The sequence below is a fragment of the Lutra lutra genome, chromosome 3, assembly GCF_902655055.1.
Source record: "Lutra lutra chromosome 3, mLutLut1.2, whole genome shotgun sequence".
Lineage (NCBI taxonomy): Eukaryota > Metazoa > Chordata > Mammalia > Carnivora > Mustelidae > Lutra > Lutra lutra.
Window position 1 is genome coordinate 156,892,464 of NC_062280.1, and position 17,246 is coordinate 156,909,709.

The 17,246-nt window shown below is 35.1% G+C and overlaps 1 long non-coding RNA gene across 1 annotated transcript in view; it reads left to right on the top strand.

The window, feature by feature from the left end:
- The window catches only part of LOC125095242 (uncharacterized), a 195,058-nt gene that overhangs the window by 162,083 nt on the left and 15,729 nt on the right, over positions 1-17,246 (top strand). Inside the window, exon 3 of the long non-coding RNA XR_007125825.1 lies at positions 10,553-10,614. This is a non-coding gene — a long non-coding RNA (uncharacterized LOC125095242). The remainder of the gene's footprint in view (positions 1-10,552; positions 10,615-17,246) is intronic.

Consider the following 17,246-nt stretch of genomic DNA (forward strand, 5'->3'; position numbering starts at 1 on the left):
TTTGGTTGGGGGCAGGTGGAAATAGAGGTATGAAATTCTTACACCATAGCCTTTAACCTTGATTCTGCTCTGTACCTCTCAATAAAGTGTCAGTAAAGTGTACTGGGTGAGGGGGGTGCATAGAAAGTAGAATAGGGTGCTATATCCAAGGATTTTTTTTCCCTGTGTATTCTTTCATAAGTAAATTCTTGTGTATGACTTCCTCTCTGTGACAAGGAAAAGGCTTCTTTCTTTAATATCTGCAAGACTTTTGCTCCTGGTGCATTGCTGATGACAAACGAAACACTCAGTGCAGAAAGTCCTTGGCAGAAAGTCGTTTTTGGTCGACTTCCCCCAAGACCCTGCATTCATATTGTGGCTCAGAGGACAAGTTAGAGACCTGCAGCTCCAAATATGGGTAACTGTGCCCGACATCCTAAGTAACAGCAAGCTTTGTCTTCATATGTAAAGAAGAAAACAAATAATAGTGACTTAATAAAGGTGATGTCTTTAGGGATTATGAAGACTCAAGTGAATTTAAATACACAGAATTTACTTTTAAGAGAGTTAAAGCATTGCTTTAAAATAATTGAGAAAGAAACCCCATTTTAGGGGCCCCTGGGTGGCTCAGTGGGTTAAGCCGCTGCCTTCGGCTCAGGTCATGATCTCAGGGTCCTGGGATCGAGTCCCTCATCAGGCTCTCTGCTCAGCAGGGAGCCTGCTTCCCTCTCCCTCTCTCTCTCTCTCTGCCTGCCTCTCTGTCTACTTGTGATCTCTCTCTGTCAAATAAATAAATAAAATCTTTAAAAAAATAAAAAAATTTAAGAAACCCCATTTTATTACATAAGAGTTATCATGAGCCTTTCTTCAGTTACAGTCAATCATAAAATGAAAGCCATTTGAACCTTTAAAGGACTCTCAGGAAACAAATATTTCTCCAAATACCATTGGAGATAGATTCTACATGCTTAATTGTTGGAACTTTTCTTTAAAAGAAAACTTAAAGCCTAGGTCAATCAAGATTATCTATTTGCCTCCTCAGTGATCTCTAAGAGTAGCAGATGAGAGAGAAAACAGTTGAAGTGGAATGATTCAAAGGGGAATGCCCATTTGTCTTTTAAAGTCTGGTTTTCAACAATATCCTATTGAATACTGTTTTGTTTCAAGAGCAAATTTCTAACATGGCAGGCTTGACATTGAGAACAGCATTGGAACTGAGGACACAGACTGTACAGTACAGAATTTTCTTTTTCCTGATCTTTCTGCCAATCTGAGGTCAGACTGACCTTTTATCCCTCTGATTTTTACCCTTAAACTTTTCTATCTCATTAGTGAGTTTTTTTCTAATTTTAATGATTGAGGCTTTTTCATAAAACTGAAAGTGTTTACCAAAAAGGGATCTTGAATTCCAAATGAGAATGTCTCAGACCTAAGGAGAGAGAGGTCAAATTCTGTAATCAGATCAGATCATCCAATCTGTTGCAGTGTTCCTTTGATTTTTCCATAATGTTGTGCAGCTTCTTAACAGCATTTCTGTCTCTTATATTTTCTCCAGAGTTCATTGTCACAAATCTGATTTAAAAAGACAGGCTGAGATTTCAACTTCTTAAGTGCTACTGTTTAATAAAGTATTTGATTTTACATTTTATTACTTATTCAACTTTTTCAAGAGCTTTTTTTTTTTCTTTCTTGTCTCTGGTATTCTTGAGGTTCTTATTTGCTAAATCAGGTTCTTTTCATATCTTAGAATTTAAGGAAATGTTAGCATATAAGAGGAAAATTCTTGCCTCATGTGTTCCTTTCTGATTAGATTCCTTTCCCTGCTGTCCTTTGCCTGCCCTTATATGCCTCCATTCCTAACAGGGATGTCTGTTGGTTTAAAATCTTGGGAGTTACCTGAATGAAAATCAAAACTGGTTCCCACGCACAGAGGGCAAGGGGAGATTAAAGAGCGAGCCAGACCACTCTTGATTGGTCGATGGAAGTAAAGTTTAATAACCAGCAAATTTACATACTAGGCTCGTCTTGGGCAGCTGCAAGACAAATAGATCTCCACACCTGCCAACCAGGATCTTAAGAGTTTATACAAAGGCCTTAATGGGCTTCAGTTTTGTGCTCAGTCCAAACTGTCTCTACCACACATTACTCTCTCAACACTACATCTTGGTAGCATCTTCTAGTGTGGGAATGTGGGTGGAATGTATATTCCAAGGCCAGGGCAGGGGGACCTCGGATTGCTTAGGTTCTGCTCACAGGTCAGAGGATGGTCATGTCCTCTTGGTAACCTCCACCACCCAAGTGTTACAGAGCAGAATCTTTGGGGCTCACCCAGTTACAAGTTGTCCCAGTATCTCTCCATCTGTTTTCTTATCACTAATTTATGGATAATAATAATGCTTAATAGCAATGTTGTGAAAAATGGACTAGGATGTTCCAGTTAAAACACTTCCTGTAACATGCAACACCTAGGAAATGCAATCAGCTTTACTAAGTCTATTGGGAGGAAATGGTGGTGTTGGTCTGGGAGGGCCTAGAATGTAGTGTGTTCTATAACAATGTAATAAATTGGAGCTAATGCATCACTTCTGAACTACAGCAAGCTAGAGAATGAGCAAGCCACCGAGTGCCCAAAGCCTCTGTGAAAGAAGTTTATGTACATGATTTGGAGGTAGCAAATAGTGCTACCTTCAAATTATTTTTACCAACTTCAAATTATTTTGTTTTGGTTGTAATGGGTTATAATGTTATGTGTGATGTAGATAATAGATTAAATATGTTATAGGGATAAATTGTATTTATTGTTAATAGGTCTCAGGTCCTGTTACAAACATAAACAATAACTTCTAATAAACTTACTTAAAGGTATGCAAAGTAGTTCTGCCTTTAAGAGGAAGATAACATTCTAATACACAGAAAGATGGACAGGAGATGAAATATTGAGGTCATTTTGTACTATGCTTAGAGTTTTCTACTTGGAAAGGTGAGCCAGGAAGGGATTTAAATAGAACTGTGACTCAAACAAATTTGCAGTCAGGGTCAACTTCAGATTGGTCATAAATGATAGACAGAGAGGCAAAGAGATGGCAGTAGCAGTCACCATAAAAGGAAGGTGGAAATGTAGGACTTCAGTAATTACAGTGGGACTATTAAGAAGCTGAAAAACTAATGTGATATGAAAACAGATGTTTATTTATTTTTAAAAAATGGCCTTCTGTCCGGGTTATCCAAACATGATAGTTTGTAGTTGTGAGATAGAATATGTGTAAATGTGTGCTTACACATCCCATACGTTGTCAGGGAAATGATAGTCCGAAAAGGTTGAATTTCTATCTAGGGTGCCTATTTAAGATGTTGATCTGTAATATCCTGAAAATTACCCTTGTAAGAAGTACATCAATTTATTCAAGCAATGGTATAAAGTATCTAGTACATGAAGGACCTTGCAACTCACTGAACATGTCCACTGTTTTGCTAGACCTAATTGTTGATTGTGGGAGCATGAATCTCTCCAGAATTTCAGTTCTCTTGCTGGTAAACCAATTGAACAGAAGAACAAGTGGCATTAACCAAACTAACTTGCTGCATGAATAACATGTTGGCATAATGCATTTAAAATTGTTACAGTAGCATCCATGTGTTATGAATAATGAATGCATTATGGATGCAGTGAGTTTTTACTAAAGTTTACAGCTTCTTGAAGGTCAGTTTTACATTTCAAAATTGGTGCATTTGATTCAATTTAGTGAACATGCATTGATCTCTTTCTAGGTGCCAGTCACTGCACTAATGCCAGGACTATAAAGGGGTCACAGAAGGAAATAGACTCAGCCAGTTATAGCCAGGATGTAAACCAGTCCATTAAGTTGCAGTAGATTGGGGAGATATATGGTGGGCCTCTCTATACAGGAGAAAAGATGCTAAGTATCAACTCTAGAGATAACCGCACAATCTGATTATTAATTAGGATTAATCATATTAGTTCAGAACTTCAGAGAAAGGGATTGGAAATACTCGCACTTGATTAAAATCAAATATATGTTAACTGATATGGTAAATGGACATAATTTGAATTTAAGCTTACTTTGGCATGTATTTTGTGAGTGAGTAGCCCCTTGTAGCCACGTTTAGATTCTATGATATTTTGCTTATATAGTTTGTAAATGAGAATTTATCCTTCCCTACAACCAGAATGAAGAATAGGTATGGTAAATAGGTTTCAGAAGTGCAGTAAGTGAAATAATCCACAGCTTTACAGTGAGTTCTGAAGTCTTCACGAAACCTGGTTAGCTTTCTTTTGTTTATTGTTGTTAAATATGAAAGGGATCTAGCAATCCACAGAACTATTACAGGTGAATGGGTTCAGAATTCACATCAATGGTACTCTCGTCTGTCAAGAAGATCAAATTCATTCAGTTTACCTATCACTTCTCAATGTTAAGGGGGGGAACATTTTTTGTTTAAAAAAATTGCATTCATGCTTGCACAGTACAAAAAAAAAAAAAATCCACAAAGCTCTCTTAGTCCTTTGCAAGCAAACGGTAAAATTGCAGAAGTGTGGAGTGGAGCAGCATGCCCTAGTCACAGTTCAGTAGCAATTATTGAGGATGACAGTGTTTGCTCTCTCCAGGAGATGTCACTAAAGAGACTGGCAAAGACACGCTTCACCTATTTGTTGCAAAAATACAACCAGGGGTGGTGGTGGTAACAGGGGAGATGTAAAGCTTCACTATACTGAAAATACATTTGTCCATTTTATCTGTGTTCTTCCTCTGAGTAAAGGGGAAAAAACCCACAATGTATAGCTTGCTTTATAAAAACTTTTATTTTTTGTACCTGTTCATTAAGGAAGGCCGCTTTTAACTAGATTTACAGAAGTATTGCTGATAAAAATACCTGAAAAGGGAAGTCCTTGGTGGTTGTGTACTGCAATAAAAGAATTTTCTTTTTTTTTCCCAAAGAGAAGTCATATATCCTTTATTAGAATCTGAGGGCAAGAGTTTGTTTATAAGGTTTTCAATATATGGTTTTTATGCACTGGCTTCCTTAAATACGAAAGAACAGAAATATATTTACTTGGCAGAGCTGAAAATTTATCTAGCTATTCCACTTGAGGGATCAAAATTTTTATAACATATATGACGCAAATCTAGAAAAGAGATTACAGATTTTATCCATAAGATTTTTCTCATCGTTCTACAAATACTTTTGTGTAGATATTGTCATAGAAGCATGTGTTTTTGATTGCAGTATAAATGTTAGAATCAAACACTATAGTTAGGCTTTCGATTATCGTAGAACTGATTTTACTTGATCTATTTAATCTGCTTAAAAATTTAGGAATAGTCCCAGTGCTTTTTTTTTTTTCATTTTTGTATTGCTCTTGTGAATTGATACTTAATTTACATATACCTAAAGAGAATTGAATTCTATAAAGAATGTCATGCACTAACTGTAAATACATAAATAACAATGTTATTTGTTTTCAGTACTCTGCATCAGTAGCTATCACACTGCTTAATGCAGGGAGACAGTCAATACATACTTGTTTATCAAATTAATTAATGAAGATATATAGTCACATTCATAGAAATCTAATGCATCCTCACTCACCCTCGTCTCTATTTTCATATGGGCCAAACAAAAAATGAGTAGCAAGGAAAATAATTTTTTTTATTTTTTTTATTTTTATTTTTTCAGCATAACAGTATTCATTATTTTTGCACCACACCCAGTGCTCCATGCAATCCGTGCCCTCTACAATACCGACCACCTGGTGCCCCCAACCTCCCACCCCCACCTTCAAAATTCTCAGATCGTTTTTCAGAGTCCATAGTCTCTCATGGTTCACCTCCCCTTCCAATTTCCCTCAACTCCCTTCTCCTCTCCATCTCCCCTTGTCCTCCATGCTATTTGTTATGCTCCACAAATAATTATTTGAAAATACAGAGATATTCTTTAGAAGAATATGTCACCTCATCTGAATGCCACCCATTATTATTTGTATCAATTCCTCTTTAACATTAGGGAATCTAGGCTGAATGTTACTAGTTGGGGGCGCCTGTGTGGCTCACTTGGTTAAGCTACTGCCTTAGGCTCAGGTCATGATCCTGGAGTCCTGGGATCAGGCCCCCTGCTCAGCAGGGAGTCTGCTTCTCTCTCTGACCCTCCCCTTTCTCATGCTCGCTCTCTGTCTCTCTCTACTCTCTCTCTCTCATTCTCTCTCTCTCTCAAATAAATAAATAAAATTGTAAAAAAAAAAATTCCCAAAACTTCATTAAAAAAAAAAGTTACTAATAGGAGAATTTTTCTTGTTAAACATAAATAAACCTTGAACAACTTATAGAGAAATGTTTTGTTTTTGCTGTTTATTTTCATCAAGGCAATTATTTTATTTATGATAAATCATTTGACATTTAACAAACCCTTTACATATTAGTGACATAATACTGTCACTCATAAATGTTATATACAGTATTCCATAGTAAATGAGAGTAACTTTTTTATTAGTCATTTACCTATATATTACATTTCCAAACTTTACTAAATTAGTAAAATTTAGTAATTATACTAAATTAGTATATATTGATTGCCCATATTTATGATAATATAAATAAGATTTAGATAGCGAACAGTGTTTTTAGAGTGAAGTTTATCACAGGTGTAGTTAGTTTAAGTAAATATGTGCTCTAAATAGAGGGAACAGAGAGATTTAAAATGGTGGAGGGGCACCGAGGTGGCTCAATCAGTTAAGCATCTGCCTCAGGCTCAGGGCATCATCTCAGGAGTTGGAGCAGGGATCCTGCTACTCCCTGTCCCTCTGCCTGCCACTCTCCCTGCTTGTGTTGTCTCTTTTCTCTCTGTCAAATAAGTAAGTAAAACCTTAAATAAATAAATAAATAAATAGGATGTACAAGCTGGCATGTGAGTCACTCAGTGAGCTTATGCTAGTGAGTGGGCATGAAAAGCAAGATAGAAAACTGCTTTCTCTTGATCAAATCCAACTCCTTCAAGATTTGTAAGTGAGAATCTCCCAATGTGATGTGTAATTTGTGTTCAAATGCATAATACAGATTTTCATATCATTTGGTTACTAATTTTTATCTCTAATTATCTTAAGAAACCTCAATCTGTTTCAATGCCAGAAGAAAAACTGACTCTTGAACCTAATTAATAGGGTTCTTTATGGTTGACTTATGTGACTTTTAGAAAAAAAAAATTTTTTTTTAAAGATTTTATTTATCTGACAGAGAGAGATCACAAGTGGGCAGACAGGCAAGCAGAGAGAGAGAGAGGAGGAAGCAGGCTCCCTGCAGAGCAGAGAGCCTGATGTGGGACTCGATCCCAGGACCCTGAGATCATGACCTGAGCTGAAGGCAGAGGCTTAACCACTGAGCCACCCAGGTGCCCCTAGAAAAATTTTACTTATGCTAATTCACTTTGCATACTGAATTTAGAGCTTAATTTTCACCCTTACATCTATAATTTCTAAGCTATCTTCTAAGGCACAGACATATTTCTAGTAAGAAGATACCTTACTTTTTTGAAATGCCAAAGTATTCATATTATATTCTTTATATCCTTGAAAAAACATGATGTGATTATGTTGAAAAGCACAAAGAAAGAAGCATTGTTGGTAGCATCCTGATTATCAATTACTAAATTGCCATACTGATCCCCAAATTTCTTTTCACCACTCTGGCAAAGTTGAGAAATATTTCACAGTTCCCTCTATGGAATTGATTTTCAAGTGGAAATTGAACACTCTGAAATAAACATTAGGAAAATGAAGGGTCAGAGATTTGGAGTTGGGGGGAAACATTTACAAGTGATTTCTTACATACTTTCTTGGAAGTTCTCTTAAGAATCACTGCCATGAAGAACTAGAGGTTATTATGTCCAGTGAAATAAGTCAATACCATATGATTTCACTCATATGCGGAATTTAAGAAACAAAACAAGTGAACATAGGGGAAGAAGAGAAGGAAAAATAAGATAAAAACAGGGAGGGAGGCAAATCATAAGAGACTCCGAGACAAACTGAGGGTTGCTGGAAGGGAGGGGGCTGGGGGGAGTGGGGCATTAAGGAGGGCACTTGATGTAATGAACACTGGGTGTTAGATGCAACTGATGAGTGATTAAACTCTACCCCTGAACCCAGTAATACATTACATGTCAACTAAATTGAACTTAAATAAAAAACTGAAAAAAACAAAACCATCCTTGCCATGAAAAGATGGATGGGTGTGGGTGTGCTTCATGATTACAGTTCACACACAAACACAATCAGGGAAGGGCAAGGAGGGAAAGGAAACAACACAACTAGAATCAAAACACACAAAGCAAATATTGCATACTTTACAGCTTTATCTAGTGGTAACTCATCTGTACCATCTATCTCCTCTTTTTCAGATACTTCATGAACAGACTTAAGATAGCTTCTTAATTGGAGGTCAGAGGCCTAAGGAAGTAAGACTGGCTACAGCACCCTGGTTGCTTTGGCTTTGTCTCCTAGTCACTGAATCACCCAAACATTCACATCCCTGATGAATATCTCCTCATACAATTGCAATAAAATACATGAGACATTTCTTACTGCTAGGGAATTTATTAATGGCACACAAATTAAAAACTTTCCAGGTTTCAATATAGATGATAAATCCATGGGTATCAAACAATAGATATAAAATAGGAGACTTCATGCATATGGTAATGGTGGCATTTAGTTGTGTCTCTTTAACATTCAAATTCTTAGAACTATTTGATGTCACTTTGAACTTGAATTTATTAAGATTGCTTTCTTTTCTATTTACCACAGTAAAAGTTGCCAGAATATTAAAATCTGCAAGTCCAGGAATTCTAAACTAACTCCAAGAGATAATGTCCAACAACATGGCCTTAGGATTTCCCTTAGCTTGACTACACCCTGGACAGGTTCTTGCTCCCTGACCCCCCTCTGCCAGCAACTCTTCTATAATCCAGATGCCCTAATCATGGAGATCCCTCCCCTTCCATTTTTTAGACTATTTACTTTAGAAAACTTGTAAGTACTTTGTCCTTCTAAAGTATACATAATTCCTTTTAAAAAAACTCTTGAAAGTTTTATAACCCAGGAATATCTTTTCCAAGGACCTGGGAGCCATCACTTTGTAATGTAATTATCAGGCAAGATAGTGTCCTGATCTGTCAGTTTCTCTGGGAAGGTAGGATCCTAACTTGTACCACTTCCTTGCTCCACTGGTGTGACTAATGTCATGAGATACTTGGGTAAGACCAGTTAGCAAACATAAGTAGTCTTCCTACCATAAGTAGCTCCCCTACCCACCTGAAAATTCTCCTGCTCTTCCTACCAGTGGAGTTGAGACCAAACTCTGGTCTATCTTTAAGTGCAATAGCCTTGAATAAAGTCCGTTTGTCTGTCTTTTTTTCTTTCTTTCAAACAATTTTTATTTATTTATGACAGGGATAGTGAGAGAGGGAACAGAAGCACAGGGAAGCTGGAGAGAGAGAAGCAGGCTCCCCACTGAGCGGGGGGCCCAATATGGGGCTCGAAACTAGGACCCTGGGATCATGACCTGAGCCTGAGCCTAAGACAGACACTTAACGACTGAGCCACCCAGGCACCTGAATAAAGTCTTTCTTACCAGTTTAAATTTTCCAGCATAATCTTTGCTTTGATAGTTAACATTATTAAGGATTATAGACTATATTAAAGGTATATTAAAGGCCTAAAAGAAATGTCAGCCTTAGTGTCCCCTGAATTCTACTGCAGATAATCATTTATTTTAAATTCTTCGATGTTATAATCATTTATATGTTTTTATGTATTTGGTATTAATAAGTTATATTCAGTGATGATTTGAAAATAAATCTTCAGCGAATCTTCAAATACTAATTTCATTGAATACAAGTATCTATACAATCAATAATGGGAATTTATATTTAATGAATAATGTGTTATGCAGTTGAAATTGTGCCTAATGGTTTTCACACCTTGCCAAATGGAATCTTTACACAACCCTCTAAAGGAGATACTATTATCTTCCCAATAAAAAACTGAAACTTAGAGCACTTAAGAAACTTGACAGAAGTTAAACAGGTTGTAAACTATGAACCTGCCAAGAGTCAAACCCTGAGGTTTTCTATTATTTTGTTTATTATTTCTCAGGAAAGTTATGATTTTACAACCATTTTTGGTCGTTTTTGCAAGGATTCCTTCGGAACACATTCATCTCAGAAAATGCCAACTATACATTAATGATATACACATTTGCTTATTCTTGGAATAACGCTTTCCATGTATATTCATTCTGCAAATATTTGAAGTTTACACGTCTGAGCCTCAAACTTGCTTTATTTCTAATTGGAGTTATCCTAGTGAAGAAATATTTTTCAGGTATGACATAGTATTTTCTATTTGTGCTAGCTATATAGCACACGCACTGTTGTAATATGCTAATAGTATGTGATCTTTGATGTATATAAAGTGGTTTGTTCCCACATTAAGTGGATCTAAATCACTGCTGATGCTTTTGCTATGCAGATTTATAACATACCTCATTTTTCTTCTTTTTAGGTTTTATAAGCACCTTCAGATTTACATGTTCCAGCTTTGAGCCTACATTCACAATAACTGAGGTAAGACTGAAAAACCAAATAGCCACTTTTGTGCAAAGGGTAACCCTAATGAAACAGGAGGACATGGGGAGATGGAGAGGAGAAGGGAGTTGGGGGAAATAGGAGGGGGAGACGAACCATGAGAGGCTGTGGACACTGAGAAACAAACTGAGGGTTTGGGAAGGGAGGGGTGTGGGAGGTTGGGTGAGCCTGGTGGTGGGTACTATGGAGGGCACGTATTGAATGGAACACTGGGTGTGGTGCATAAACAATGAATTCTGGAACACTGAAAAGAAATTTAAAAAATAAATAAAAATCTAAAAAAAACCAGGAATTAGATGATTTTAAACAAGAGGTATTTACTATGTGTTTTTTTTGGCAAGTTTATATACACACATGTGTGTATATAAACTTAGCTATTTTCCTCACCCAAGAATTTTTTTTTTTAATTTTACTTTAGAGCTTTTAATGTTATTATGTATGGATTTTGGAGTCAAATGGAATTGGGTCTCAATCCTCTCTCTGACACATAGTTTCAAGTGTTACAAAGTTTCATGGATACCAAAGAATTTTCTTCTCTGTAATGAGAAAAAATAAACTTTGTATACAATGAGATAATTGAAGATTAATTTGCAGTACAATACTACTCTCTATTTGTTTCCATCTTTACTTCCTTTCTTCTGTATTAGTTCACTCTGAATTTGTATGATAATCAAATATATCTTATATAATCAAGCCTATTTCGATTCCAATTAATGGAAATCCATTTCTAAGAAGCCAAAACAACAGATGTAAGTTATATTTCTTAATTAAGAAACAAAACAAAACATGATGTCTGTCTTAGAAATGGCTAGCTCAAGATTTTTAATGAAATCAGGAACTTTATCCTCTCATCTCTGTTGTTCTTTCATGACTTCATGATCTCAGGTCAGCTAAGTTCATGGCTGGCTCTTTTTCCAGGTTTGTGTTCTTACAGTTCTACGATCAAAAAAGATCTGTAGTTCTCTATCAAAGAGGAAAAGGAGGTATTTTATTATCAAAACAATTTGAAAATTCCTAGGGAAGGACACAAACATACTTGGATTATGTCACAAGCCTACACCTTGGACCATCATTGCTGAGGAGGTGGCACATAGAATATTATGAATATGAGTATTGTGAATAGATGGCGTGTGTGTGAGTGTGAGAGAGTGGTCAGTCCAAAACAATATCCCCAGTTTTTCATGCTTTTGTAGCAAATAATTGTCAAGGGCACGTGTCAAACAACTGAATATGAAATTTCCTCTGAAAAGCTATGTAGTGCTTAATTCCCATGTTCTTTATCAAGAATTAGCATTTTATATACAGCATTGTTAATTGCAAATAACATCACCACTGAGCAATATAAATGCCATAGGCTAGCTTCATTAGATTAATGAGCCAATGACTCCAACCTTGATGTCTCTTCTAATTATGCACAATGCACTGTTTCTTTCAAAAGAAGACATCTAATTAATTAGATACAAATGTCATCTATAGGTCATTGACAGCTAAGATGATCACTGATGATTCAGTTTATTCCAAGGTAACTTAACACTCCTCTGGGATTTACAGAAAATGTCATCTTTGAATCAAGAAGTTCTCCTGTGGTGAAGGATTATAGAAAAGCAAATCTTCAAATCCTTAACTTTTTCACACAGAGTAACTTGTTATCTACTCTGAAAGGTAAATGCAGTCTTTTCCAGATACACATATATGAAGATTTCCTTTTAGTCATGCCAACTAATTAGATGTTTGGAAGAAGCATGTGATTGAAAAATAAACGGTTGATTCATATTTTTCATTGTCAATATTTAAAGTGTCATTCTTCTTTAGGAGAAGAAATAACAAGTATTCGATAAAAATACATTTTCTGCACCATTTTATCATGAAAAACAATCCTTTCCAAAAGCTTTTTGTTCATATATAAGCATATTGATGTTCTGATAGTATCTGTTAAATGTGTTCTTTTAAAAAGTAATAAAATAATAGTACTCTGTTGAATTATTGCAAGCAGTACAAATACTGTTGCAAACTAATCATAAAATATCTATAAACCTTATGTTATTTAAAGTGTCGTGAAAAGATTAAAATTAGGAACAGAACAAAAATATTTTATTTTTTCTCCAGTCTTCATGCCAGTTTTCTGACTAGCATGATGCCAAATAATGAATATGATTATTAATATCATAGAATATTTTTACATCTAGAGTTCTCACACAGAATATTATCAAAATGTTTTACATACTTACTATGATACTTACAAATGTTGACAGGTAAGCCACTCTTTATAAAATCTGTTATTCCACCAATGACATTGCACCAAACACCCTTATTTATAAAGGTAAAAACCTTGCAATTATCATTATGTTTTTTATTGGAAAGGATAATTTTATTTTTTCTCAGTGTTGTAATATCCTAAAAGAACAAAATATTCTCATGTTACTCATGGACTTAAATTTTTAAAACTCAGAAGAGGTGATACAGTGCACATACACACTTCATGTTGATTTTTAATCCTCTTTTAATAAAAATATGATGGCATTATTTTGTTTCCCTAAGATATGATTTAACTAAAATTTGTTTTTCATTTCATTTTTTAAATTCAAATGTCCAAGCTCATTTTTATCTGTACGTATAACACATGAACTTGAACTAAACACTCCTACAAGAAAATTCTGCTGTATGTTAGCTGACTAGATTTTTGGGGCCCTTCTGGATTCTAGATAGCCTTGTCTAGCACTTACTATTTCCACAGATTTTTAAATCAAATGTCTTTCTGCTGTATAAAATAAGGCCATATGCTCTCAAGTATAACATGAGAGAGATATGAGAATAATTTTTAAAAGATACTTTGATAGAAGTTGCAATCTAAAGAGATCTCTAGGCATAAATATAAGTAAGTAAAATACTGAGACGTTTTCTAAAGCACTAGGAATATTGCTAGGTCTGGAATCTAGGAAGATACAATCAAGGGAATAAAATAACATTTATTTTGGGCCTTGATGAGAGGTTTTTATCAGATGTGATAGCATGTGGAGAATAACCTAGGTAGAGATTGGACCCTAAATAAAGACAAAATGCAAAGGAAGAAGTGACATTTCTAAGAAATGGAAGCAGCATAGAATTTCATTGTGCCTAGAATGTATAAATGGGGGTATATAAGAGCAAATGATTTAAAAATATGTTGGAGGTCAATTCTTATGCTCTATAAATTCTGTTTGGTTTATTTTAGTTGGAGTTTTCATTGAGTAATGACTCATTTGGAGAACCTTTGGAGATTAATCTCACAGTATGGTATGGGATAAATTAGAAGAAAAGAAACACATGGAGTAATTTGCAGCTTTTTAAATCTATACCCTTTCCCTATTTAAACTCATTATATAACCTCATGGCTTCCTTTCTATTATAACAGTAACATGGACTTTATTTGAAATTTAAAATAAGTTGCTATAACAAAAAGAAAACCAAAACAGAGGTTAAGAGGCAAACTTACATGCATATGAGAGCTAAACTTTAAACTAATAGAGCTTAATGCTTTGGAATAATGTAATGATACCCTTAAAATACTACCTCAGTTTACATGACTTACTGATTTTAATTTAACTATGGTGTCAGATTTTAATTTAATAAACATGTATGTCTATACATGCTGGTAAGTTTTATCTCAGGATAGAGATCATAGGTCAGATACGACTCAAACAAGGACCATGATCAGCAAAATTTTTAAATGGCATACCATTTATGTTTATGGTCCACAATTTTTAAATTATACATTTTACTTTTATGAAAGAATTAATAATTTTGAAACACCACAGATTAAGTTCTACCTCAAATTTCATACCAAAAATTTTTCAACGTAGATTATTTCCATTTAATTATTGAGCACATGGTGTGTTCCTCTGTTGATGGTAATGGATAGGAATCTAGAGGACAGAAGTGTCAGAATCATTGCTTTATCAGAGATTGCAAACAGACTAATGCATCTTGAATAAAAAAGATCAGATTAATACCATAGAAGAGGAAAAATAGAAAACACTGAAGATGAGTAACAGAATATTTGAACCTACTAAGAGGCTGGGGGAAATCTCTGTAAGGAATTCATATTTAAGTTGAAGCGTAAGAAGTTGGAGTTCAAAGTGTGGTCCCTGGAAAGCACACAGGAACTTAAAAGAAAGGAAAGTCTCCAACTTGACTCCAGACATGCTGTCAGAAACAGTATGAGATCTCGGAACCTGTGTTTTAAACATACCTTCCTGGTGATTTTAATATGCAATGAAGTTTGGAAGTATATGATTGAAACTCCTACAGAGAGAACAGAGATTGAGTGAGCAAGAGGTGGGAGTGAAATGCTCTAGGCCTTGCACTTCAGGTAGAAAGAGAGAGACATTTGCTCAGAGAACTAAAAGAAAACAAGAGCAGACCCAGCACCAGCTAAGTGTGAAGTGAAATAATGTCAGGGGCTCAAATGTGAAGAAATCGAGGGGAGGCTTGAAACTTCATTTTAAAAAGGATTCAGTTATGCATTTATGCCATTTTATATAAAGTCACAAATATTTATTCTTTACAAAAGTAATTAAGAATATTATTATTAAAGAGTCTACAAAGAATTCCCATAATGGCACCAAGGAGTGCTACCTTTTCTTTCAGTTATGTATATTCTCCTTAGTGCCTTTCTTACTTTTATGTATTACTGACAAGAACAACAAAATTTAGTAGATAACAACTAAAAAATCACTCTACTTTCAACAGTATTGTGCCAACGAATTTAAATTAACAAATATGCATTAAGTAAATAGAGCAATTATTTCCATACTCACAATACTCTTTAATATCAGACATTTAGAGTTCAAAAGGCACTTTTGCAAGTATTGTTAACAATGCCAACATCCTTTAAAAGATCTATTTTATATTTATGAATTTTAAAAGCCTGTTCTAAGATTCCATACTTAGTAATATCTCTAGTGGGGCATGCACTCCACACAATTATGTATTTTTCGTCCATTTTCTTTACTGATGCACCTCAAGTACTTATAGAAGTATCTGACCCTAGTAAGTACTCAATGAATATGTACTTTGAGAAAGTGTTTTAATAAGCAATTGGGTCACTATAGCATTATCAGCTACTAGTATTTATAGATTTTATGTCAAAACATTTATTTGGTCATGGAATTTTAAAATCTTCCATTACAGATGATCACATCACCCATCTCAGTGTTTCTCCATTTTTGTAGTGTGGTAGGCTACTTAAAATCATGTGTAGGATGTATTATCATATGTAGATTCATCCTTTCAAAAGACATATACAACATGTTCCCTTTTTCAATTTCTTATCAACTGACCCTCATACAATTTTTAGCTGGCCAGAGTGAAACACATTCAACTTTTTCCTTAATAGCTACTGTGTGTGTGTGTGTGTGTGTGTGTGTGTGTGTGTGTGTGTTTGTGTGTGTGTGCTAAACACACACACATTTTTAAATCTAGTTTGTTTTGTGCAGTCATGTGGAGTGAAAGATTCATCTGTCTTCTGCATAAAAATCAAGCAGTGAGTAGTCATTGTGACAATATGTAAGGATGAGCTATTTGCTAATCCTTTCAGCCATGACAAAGAGAGGGATTAAAAAGAGAAGAGGAAAGATGCACATTTTTCCTTAATGTTTTTATATAGCCTCAAATAAGCTTGTTACACCTAGAGCAAAAAGAAAAGTATTTTTCCCAATATGGCTTATTTTTTTTAAGGATTTTATTTATTTATTTGACAGATCACAAGTAGGCAGAGAGGCAGGCAGAGATAGAAAGAGAGAGAGGAAAGTGGGCCCCCTGCTTAGCAGAGAGCCCAAAGCAGGGCTCCATCCTAGGACCCTGATATCATGACCTGAGCCAAAGGCAGAGGCTTAACCCACTAAGCCACCCAGGTGCCCCTCTCTTATATTAAAATGTATGACTACCTTGGCAACCTTCTACATATTTATATCCTACTTCCATCGGGTTATGACTTTCTCAAAATACAAGTAAACAATAAAGCATTGGAACATGTTGGATGAAGCCAGTGAACAGAAGTAATTTTCTACATTTGTATCACATTAGAAACATCTTAACAGTTTATTTCTGGGTTTTGTTCTAAAATGTATACATTCCAATTGGAAGGATGATATAAAACCAATTTGTAAAACATACAGATAAGGCAATAAGATGATTGAAAAACACATTTATATTTGACATATAATAGTTTCATAAGTGCTAAACAGACAACATGTCTGGGCCCCTCATATGATGTATATCTCAACACAAACACACATGCCATCTCCATGGGAGACCAATGTAAGTTTCATCATAAATTTAGTTTTTGTATGTGAAGAAAGAATTGTATATACGCATGTAGAATACAACATATTTTCAATTGTTTTGGCTCTCCTCTTTGGAGCCATGGAGGAAAATGGGTAACGAAAAACAGATGACTTCTATATAAATATGGATTAAATTCTAAACATTTTTATTTATTAGATTGATTTGCTCCTTAGTAGTAGAGATCCTCAAGAATAATGGTGGAAAAGAGGTAAAGGGTCTATACTTGAGGAACTACAGAAGACTCATGAAAGAAATTGAAGAAGACGTAAAAAGATGGAAGAGCATTC